The 10,405-nt window shown below is 45.8% G+C and overlaps 1 long non-coding RNA gene across 2 annotated transcripts; it reads left to right on the forward strand.

The window, feature by feature from the left end:
- Positions 1 to 505: 505 nt before the first annotated feature.
- Positions 506 to 4,123, forward strand: LOC123404667. Of its 2 annotated transcripts, none has more exons than XR_006611886.1 (3): positions 506 to 548; positions 895 to 961; positions 3,959 to 4,123. It is a non-coding gene; the product is annotated as an uncharacterized LOC123404667 (long non-coding RNA). The 2 variants fall into 2 exon arrangements; XR_006611887.1 differs by lacking the exon at positions 3,959 to 4,123 and adding an exon at positions 1,173 to 1,219.
- Positions 4,124 to 10,405: the final 6,282 nt, after the last annotated feature.

Below are 10,405 nucleotides of genomic sequence, written 5' to 3' on the forward strand. Positions count from 1 at the left end.
TCCCGCTATCCACCGACGAAACAGTGCGAAACTTCTTCTTTATAAGCGAACCGCGTCGCTGCCTCCTCTCTCACTCTCTTCTCCTGCCGTTGCCTCCCGTGTCACTCCTCTTTCTCACTCTTTTCTCTTTCTCACAAGAGCTACTCCGTATGAATGTTTATGTGGCGATTTAGGACGGATTAAAGTGAGATTTTGAAGACGTTGTAGTTGAAGAAAAGATAGATCAAGGTAAGAGCTTTCCATATCTGTTGGTTGTGTTTGCATGCATGATGTATTTATTTTGTTTGATTAGTTTCTAAGTATGTGTTTTATTTTGTCTTAGGGAGCGTATTATCACTTTTGTGGAACTATTTTGAAGACGTTGTAGTTGAAGAAAAGATAGATCAAGGTAACAGCTTTCCATTTCTGTTGGTCGTGTTTGCATGCATGATGTTTTTATTTTGTTTGATTAGTTTTAAGTATGTGTTTTCTTTTGTCTTAGGGAGTGTATTATCACTTTTGTGGAACTATTTTGTCATGCGATATGAACTACTAAGTTGAAGATCAAGGTATGAGACTTTGTTCATATTTATGTTCATGTGATAATAGGTCGACTATGTTTATATATTACCGATGATTTGTTCGTGTTTGCATGCAACTGGTATTTAGAAAGGAGCCGGAAAAATGCCTATGTAACTAGCATTTTTGTAAAAAACATGTAATAATATGTTAGCTCCATTAGTATTATTACATGCAAGACGCGTGTGTAATATATTTGTTTATTTGATAATTTGCCAACCCCGTAGAAATATGATTCGTATATATATATATATATATATATGCAGTATGTATTTTTAGACTTTTGCTAGCACGAAAATAATTATGTGTGTAATATTTTTGTTCATATGAAAATAGGTGGAATTCGCTGATATTATTCTGGTGATATATTATATTCGGAAGGATATCCTTATTTAAACCAGAGGTATGAATGACATATTGTAATTCATCTTCTATTTATTTTATAGATGTAGTGTGACGATAAATGATACAATATAAATTATTATGCGTAGATGTAATGGATGTTGTTAAATTGTTATATGTAAAAAAGATAAGTAATGGATGTTGTTATTACAATGTAAATCTAAAAATATGATTTTTAATGGACTAACGATGTAAATATGGCTGCTCGTTAGGTACTATGGAAAATTTGTTAGTGTTTTATGGGCACATCGTACGTGAGTGTCCTTCTGGTGTGGATGTGTCTAGGTGCGGGATGACTACGGTTGTAGTGAAAGACATGGTTAATGTAGAGTATGCGACAGTTAGAAGGTGCATCCGATCGGTGTTTGGTTCAGCGATGAATGGAAAAAAAATGACCCTGGAGGCTTTCGTGGTTGAGGGAGGAAATCGTTGGGTTTTGCGACGGGTTACCGGTGAAAGAGCATGGGCGTCGTACATGGGTTTTGCAAGCAATCCCAATAACTCCATGTATGGACAACCCACGGTTTATGTGGAGTTCATTTCTGCCAGTGATGTCGCCGAGTGTAGTAGCGGTGCCGGTGAGGCCGAGTTGGCCATAACTGTAGCCCCCGACGCCGGCCCATCGGAACCAAGCGGTGGCGAACATACGACCATAACTGTAGCCCCCGACGCCGGCCCAACGGAACCAACAGGTGGCCAACAAGTGTATGACACGGGATATTGGTCTGCGGTCGTTGACATGAGCGAACATGTCGAGGGATTGCCGGAGGCGCTAGATGATGACGATGATGGTCATTCTTCTGCGTCTTCGGAATCAGATGATGATGAAGTTGTTCCTCCTGAGAATGCGGTCGCTGCAGCAATCAACCCAGAGTTTTTACAGGTTATGAGCATCACCAATGAATTTCACTCTGTTGCTGGCCTAGACGCGGGGAGTCTCGCCGTTGGACAGATTTTCCCAGATAAGAAATCTGCTAAACAAGCAATACATAGCTATGCAATTGCTATACACACGCAACATAGAGTGAAGCAGTCTGATAAAAAGGAGTTGAAGCTCATATGCATCCATCGCGAAGCGGGTTGCCGCGGAAGAGTTATTGCTCGCCAGAAGCCTGGGGTATGTCAGCCATGGCATGTCACAAAAATAGAGCAACATGGTTGTGAGCAAACCGGCACTCTTTCAGAGCACCGCAACGTGACTGCAGAATATGTGTCACAGGTGATGCAAACCATTGTGCAGCAAAGTCTTAATATTAGTATTAGGGCTTTGCGTGCAACTGCATCTGATCTGATTGGTTTCCCTGTCAGCTATAGCAAGGCTCGTCATGCAAAGGAAAAGATATTTCAGAGGTTGTATGGAACCTATGAGGAGGCGTACTCTTTTGCCCCTAGAATGTTGCATCAGATTTCAGTTGCTAATAGGGGGACTCAAGTTTTCCGGAAAGAACGTCCAAATCCATTGAACCCGGACGAGCAAATCTTGGACCGCTTATTCTGGGCATTCGCCCAGACTATACAAGCATTCAAGCATTGTCGTCCGGTTGTATCAATTGATGGTACATTTCTCACAGGAAAGTACAAGGGCACACTCTTAGTGGCGATGGCAGCTGATGCAAACAATCAACTTCTTCCTATTGCCTATGCACTAGTGGAGAGCGAAAACAAACATAGTTGGCTATGGTTCCTGTGTTGCCTGAAGATGGGTGTCATCAAAGATCGGGAAGGGGTTTGCATCATCTCTGATCGCAACACCGGACTATTAAGCGCGCTTGAGATAATTAAGGCTTCACAAGATCCAGACTGGGGGTGGCCCGATCTGGAGACAAGGTGGTGCATGAGGCATTTGGCAGCTAATTTTTATTCGAAATTCAAAAACAAAGATTGGTTCAAGCTATTCAAGAGGATGTGCATGCAGAAAACTACAGCAAAAATGAATGCTATCTGGGCAGGTATCAATGGTCAGGTCGAGCGCGCATCCCTCCCGGCAAGAGAAGACCGGAGGGGTCGTCGAACAGCAATAAATTTGAGCGAGTGGATTAATGAGAATTGTCCCAATTTGTACAAGTGGGCGCAGTCTCATGAAATTGGCGCTAGATACGGTATAATGACAAGCAACATGTCCGAGGTGTACAATGGTGTTCTTAAAGGGGTGAGGGCACTACCTATCACAACACTAATTGATGAAACTTGGAACCGGACTGTGTCATACTTTGCAGATAGAGTCACCGTTGCCAAGGCGCTAGTTGATTTGAACAAGACCTGGTCTGAGAAGATGCAAAGACATCTTGATGACAAAGCAAAGAAGTCGCAAAGACATGGGTGCAGGCAGGTAGATGCACTTAGGAATAAATGGGAAGTTAGTGTGCGAGCAAAGTTTGTGAAGGGTCACCACGGGGGAGCAAAAAACAAGCTGTGACGCTTGGCGCAACCTCGTGTGAGTGCACTTGCAACAAGCCCAAGCTTCTGGGATATCCTTGTAGTCACGTATTGCGGGCAGCTGCAGATCAACAAATTAGTGTCGAGCCGTACGTATCACCATACTTCAACATGCACAATTTGTACAACACTTGGAACGGTGAGTTTTGGGCATGGGGCATTGATACGAACTACAAGCAATTATGGCCAGAAGGCACCACATGGGTTTCAGATCCCGCATTGATGCGAACCAGCAAGGGACGGCGTCAGTCTAGGCGTCATCGCAATGACATGGACCACAGCCAGTTGGGAGAACCAAGGCGATGCCCCGTATGTAGGTGTGCTGGTCACCCGCGTAGGGAGTGTCCGTATCGTAACAACAACACTGCATGATATGTAATCATGCTATGTATTCATAATTTAATCGTGATGTAATATTCGGAATATGTATTTTAATTTAATCGTGATGTAATATTCGGAATATGTATTTTAATTTAATCGTGATGTAATATTCGGAATATGTATTTTAATTTAATCGTGATGTAATATTCGGAATATTTAATTTTTTTCATCGTGATTGCAGGTTATGGCTGAAATGCCCCAGCTTTTGAATGGTTATCACGACAACCACCACCGTTGCCAGCTTTTCATAAATCCAAATCATGAAAATCCTCCTCAGACCTTCCGGCTTCGAACTGTAAAGACGCCCTGGTCAATAGAGAATCGGTTCCTTGAACACCTTGAGGCTTATGGACTGCTACATTTTGCGAACATCGCAGCTCGTCGAGGTAGTTTTACTGCCGACCCATCCCTTTTGACATCCCTCGTTGATAGATGGAGACCGGAGACCCACACATTTCACTTTCGATGTGGAGAGCTTGCACCTACTCTAAAAGATGTGTCAATGATCACAGCTTTACCAATTAGAGGTGTGCCAGTGGTACATCCACGAGTTTCTCCTAATTCGCCAGCAGATGTCTCTGCCCGTCTGAGGCTCGAAATGCCCATATCAGATCGTTCTGGTCCGCCTCGAGGTGTCCCACACAGCTGGCTTCGTATTAACTTCGAAATTTTATCTACCCATGCTGATCCTGAGACAACGAAGAGACACTTGTTTGCATATTTGTTGTGGCTCTTCGGTGTGATGTTTCCTAATTCTCACGGGGACGTAGTTTTGCCTGGTCTCATCTATTTTGCCGCAAAGATAGTAGACGAACCTTTACCCCAAAATCCACCATATAGCTTTGGTTCTGCTTTGCTTTCTCACACATACCGAGGGTTGTGTGATGCCACTCAAAAAACGGCATTCACATCTAAAGCTCCATTACTTTGTGTCTCCTACGAGTTTCTACAGTTGTGGTCCTGGGAATACTTACCTGTAGGACGACCGCAGATAGTAGAACCCGCAACCCCGTACAACTATGGTGAGGGTGTTGTAACTATGTCCACTCGGTGGATGCTGGGTCGAAAAAAATGGTCTACTAAAATTGCAAAAAATTGTTACCCCATATACCATGATCAGTTTGAGCTTCTTAACGACTCACTAATAACATGGAACCCGTGGACTGAGGCGCACATTGATATGGTATTTGGTTCGCAACACATGCCAGTGGAATGCGTGAGAGATAGTGCCTTTTGGATGACTCGCTGCAATTTACTCTATCTATGGTTTGTGGAACCGTATAATCCTGACCGTGTCATGAGACAGTTCGGTCTATATCAAGATATTCCACCACCGGTTCCAAAATGTATCGACGAAGAAACTCATAAGTAAGTAAGATGTGACCTAGCTAAATAGATATTCCATCAACTATTCTTGAATTTTTTTTTTGTTATCTATAATTACAGGATGAGCAATATGGGCAGATCTGGTGTGGACTGGAATGCAGAAAATATTGAATGGATAAATCAGTGAAATAATGAAGCTCTACAAAATATAGTGCCTCAGCAACGGTAATTTTACTAATGTTAATTTAATTATATGCTTATAAAATACAGAATGTGATGTCAATTTAGTAATGTTAATTTATTTATGCAGAACGTACGATGCAACTACGACAGAAGCGTACTATAATTGGTATCGCATGAGCACGCGTACTAGACTAACGAGTGAACCACCTACGATGCCAACACATCCAACGCATATGGAACAGTTGCAGAGACGGATGGACACATCATCAGCTTACTATCGTGACTCCGCGGTAATAATCAACATCTTGCTATTCAGGTCCATCATTTCATGAACAATTTAACCAACGAACAACGATTTTTTTCAGATTGATATTTGCACCCAAGTACAAGCGATGGCGAGTGAAGGAATGCGAGCCCAGGGAATTGATCCTAAAGACAGGTCGTGGTTTAAAAAAATTCGCGAATTCGTGAGCACAAGGTTTACGAGATGCGGTACAGAGAACGACGTTGTCACTGCAGCGTACAACATTCCAGAACCGAGGTCAGCTAGACCGAGTGGGGCGCCGTCGTCGTCCATGCGGTGGGGAGAGGGTCGTAATACTATGCCGACACTTCCACGACATGACTCGTCTCTACCAATACATGGCCAGACATCACAGGTAAATGCTCCAGATGTAGGTTCGACACCCGAACAGACTCATTTCGTGGAGCAGGATGCATATACAGCATATGGCGCACACATTCAAGGATCTCAGCCATATCTGCCCACACGAGGGATTAGGATGCCCGAGGAGAATCGTTGGGCTGAGACAAGCGAGGGAGCACAAAGCTACAACAGCGGTCAGGTATGTACAATTATAATAAGCAATTACATAACTTCTATTTACACAGGATTTATTTTAAAAACATTTTTTCGTGGAGCAGGAAATTAATGATCCATCATGGGGAGATGAACATACCCAGCGTGGCGTACAGAAAGAAATACTCACAGAAACCCATGATACTCAATGCACGCTCCCAGGAATGATAAATGATTTTTTCGGGCAGGACGTTATTGGTCCATCTTACATCAATTCTGAGTCACAACCATTCACCTACAATTTAGAATCATCATCTCAATATGGATTTCAGACTCCACCACCTATGCATGAGTCGCAGACACAGGAACACGAGGGACAGTACGGTCGTGGTCTTCGTGAACACAAACCCCCTGATCGATTGTCACCCTCCGGTCCTCGGGCAAGGCCAGCTGGTCGTCGTCGCATAGGGTGATTCGTCTATGTATGTGTGCGAACAATTGCATCTCTCTATGTCAGTTTCAAACTTTCAGATGTACGTACAAGACATCTATGTAGTTTCATGAAATAAAAGTTCGCGATATATTTGAAGTTGCTTCCATAAAATAAGATACATAAAATAAGATTCATAAAATAACATACATAAAATAACATACATAAAATAAGATACATTAAGATGTAGAGTTCATAAAAAAAACTACATAAAGTCGTCGTCATCCTTCGACGATGCAGAACTCTCGCCCTTTGACGAAGCGCTACTCTTGGCCTTCGATGATGATGCGCTCTTGGCCTTCGTCGATGACGCGCTCTTGGTACTCGGCATGAAGATATCGTCTTCGTCCTCACTATAGTCAATCCATAAGAAGGGATGTTTTACTCCACCTCCACCGCGTATGTGTTGGCATTTCTTCTTCCATCTTTCATTCAACCGCAGAAGTTCTTTCCGAATCTCCTCATATGTCCTTGCAGGCCACCCCTTCCTAGCTAATGCGTGGGCAACCTCATTCAGTAGCGTGTCACTACTGATGAGTTCGTCCCATGAAACTATTCTATTATCTATCTTGAAATTGCTAGCTAAGCGCAGAAGACACTCGGACATACCACTATGAAAACTACGATCGAAAGGATAATGAGACATTTTCAGCACACTCCTTACCCACCTTGGTCTGGAGGGGGTTTTATAGGTGCAGCAGAGCGAGACGAATAACTAATGGCGGGAAAACGAGGAGGGAAAGCAAGGCGGGAAAGCGAGGGCGGGAAAGCAAGGGCGGGAAAGCGAGGCAGGAACAAAATGGCGGCAAAGCTATACGCGGGATAAAATGGCGGGAAAGCGAGGCGGGAAATAAATGGCGGGATAAAATGAACATACACGTAGCTGAAATTAAGATACTCATTGCGGAAATTAAGATACACATTACTGAAAATAAGATACAATTTGCCGAAATTAAGATACAACTTGCAGAAATTAAGATACAACTAACACAACTTAACATACAATAAAATAAATCTACTGAGTCCAACGTGGATATTTTCCTTTTCCATCACCAGCTTCTTCTGCTGCCTTGGCGGCACGAGCCCTTTCTCTCTTTCTCTCCCTCTCAGCTTCACGGGCCTGTTCCCGCTGTCTGTAAACCTCCTCCAGCCGAAGTTTCTCTTCTTGATTTTTCCTTATCATCTCATCAAGAAAAGCCCTCTGCTCCATACAGTAATCTTTCCACTCTTTCTTCTGCTCTGCTTTCTCCTCTGCTTCAGCCTTCTCACGACGCTCTTCCAAGTCCAAGCTAGCCCATGCACGGCGACCTCTTTCACGAATCTCGGTCACCGCCCAGTCCGGCATTTCCGTGTCAATCCAATGATAGTACATGCAGAGAGGAGGAGGAGACTAAAGGATGGATCAGATTCAAGTAAACAATAAAATCAAATAACAATAATCTGGATGACTTGAGCATACCGGAGGCCTGACGTACGCAGAAATAGATTCGGGTGGATCAGATTCATAATTGACGCACATGAAAAACTTCATGCCCAACCAATCTGAAAAATCCGTCACCTCCTTCACCTTGCACACATTTCCGCACCAACATCGAACTGCTTCCACCCCCCGAGGCAAGCTTGCACTCTGCATTTTCCTAGGCCTAATGCTCTGATCCGAACAAGGCAAACTCATACTGACTATGGAGGTGCAGATGCTTTGAAGTCTGTCTGATGGTGAAGAGAGTTTCACTCCCTGCCTCCTTTTATAGGCTCTGTCGGATGTCTACGCGGGAAAAAAGGGCGCGAAAACGAGAAACTGCAGCGGGAAAATTTGGCGGGATAACGCGGGAAAATTAGGCGGGAAACTATTGCACTGCTCGTCCGTCGTTATCGCGTGTACATTCTAAAATAAGTCCATATACATCCATATGTAGTCTTGTAGTACGAACTCTTAAAAGACTCTTGTAGTTACTTTTGTATAAATGATATTTTTTTTCAAACCATGAAAGAGAATTGTGTGTGATCATTATAGAAGATAAAGAAGAAACAAGTACAAAGCTCTAAGCGTCATACAAAAAAAAACCAACTTTACTAAGAGCATCATTATAGAATCATGAAAGAGAATTGTGTGTGATTATACGAACAAGGATTCAAAATCATTTACTTTCATGTAAATGATAGTTGCATTTTAAGTATTAAGATTACATATTATGGCGACCAACGAGAGCATCCTCACCAAGTGATTAGTTAGTAATGTTTTCTACTTTATTCCATGGCAGTGTCACTGCTGCGATAGCAATCAAACATTCACTCCCAAAATATTTGATCGAGAGCTAAAACATACTTTCTCTATAAATAAATATAAGAAACGCTATTGTAAACAATGTCGACCTAGAGATAAAAGCCTCACGAAACCACCGTAACGAACAGTGTCGACCAGGACACAAAGAGTCCCTCTGAAATCGCCGCGGTGAACAATGCTGACCCGAAGATGAGAGCCCCGTGAAACCACGGAAAAAACCGCCCGCCTTCACCAGCGTGGATATCTTGGTTTGGTTCGAGGGATGGGGAATAACCACGGCCCAACAAAATATCCGTAGTATATGCCTCCCATGCACTTAGCCATCCGTGCAACTTGCACAATATTTTTGTTCAAAAGGATTGCACGGTCCGAACCGGAGCAAAGGAGTAAATTTCGCACTGTTTCGTCGGTGGAGAGCGGGAAAAATTCCCACTGTTCCGGCCGGCCGCGCGGGAAAAATTCGAGCGGTAAAGGAGCCTGGGAATCAGCGCAATCAGCAACAGTGCCGGCGGCGCGGAAACAGTGCACCTGGCCGCCTGCTCTCGAGGCGGCAGGGCCCACCCGGCCTTGTCCGTTACGGACAAGAGTGGGCGGGAACGGGATCCCGCGCTGGCCGCCTGAGCCGGTGGCGGCAGGCCCCGGCCGCCAGTGGCGGTGGCGGCAGGCCCCACGGCCGCCTCGTGCGGTGGCGGCAGGTGCCACGTGCCGCCTAGCGCGCCTGCCGCCACCCGGGGTGGGGGTCTTTTTTGACGTTTGCACTCGCATGTGGTCTCTTTTGACAATCCCACTCGACTGGGGTCCTTTTGGACAAAAATCCTCGCCGACGGACCCAATCTTGAAGGGCACGAAAAGGCGGAGAGCTCGCTACCTGCGGCGCCGGCGTCGATGGGCGACCACTACCAGACGCTCGGGCTCGGCCGCGACGCCAGCAAGGCCGACATCAAGAACGCCTTCTTCCGCCTCGCCCACCGCCACCACCCCGACCACCACACCCACGCCGACGCCGCCGCCCGCGCCGAAGCCGCGCGCCGCTTCCGCCAGGTCAAAGAAGCCTACGACGTGCTCCACGACGAACGCCGCCGTGCGGAGTACGATGCCCGGTTCCGCTCCTCCTACTCCTCCTCCGCCTCGGCTTCGACCGGCTACGGGCGCCGTCACGGACACGGACACGCCGGGACCTCCTCCTCCTCCTCGTCCGCCAATGACCACGGGCACCGTCGCGGATACGGACACGCCGGGAGCTCCTCCTCCTCGTCCGCCAATGACCACGGGCACCGTCGCGGACACGGACACGGAGGGAGCTCCTCCTCCTCGTCCGCCAATGACCACGGGCACCGTCGCGGACACGGACACGGCGGCGCCGCCTCGTCGGGTTCGAGGGCTCCCCCTCGGCCCAGAGCCGGCTCCAAAATCGAAACCGCGATATTCCTGTAAGCGGCTTGTTTCCTTTGGGGGTCTGTCCAGCAGGACCAGATGAGTTTTCTGCAGCAATTTTCATGCCCTAGCAGGTGATTCGGTGCCTGAATGCTCATGACTCACCACATGA

The sequence above is a fragment of the Hordeum vulgare genome, chromosome 6H (assembly GCF_904849725.1).
Source record: "Hordeum vulgare subsp. vulgare chromosome 6H, MorexV3_pseudomolecules_assembly, whole genome shotgun sequence".
NCBI classification, from domain to species: domain Eukaryota; kingdom Viridiplantae; phylum Streptophyta; class Magnoliopsida; order Poales; family Poaceae; genus Hordeum; species Hordeum vulgare.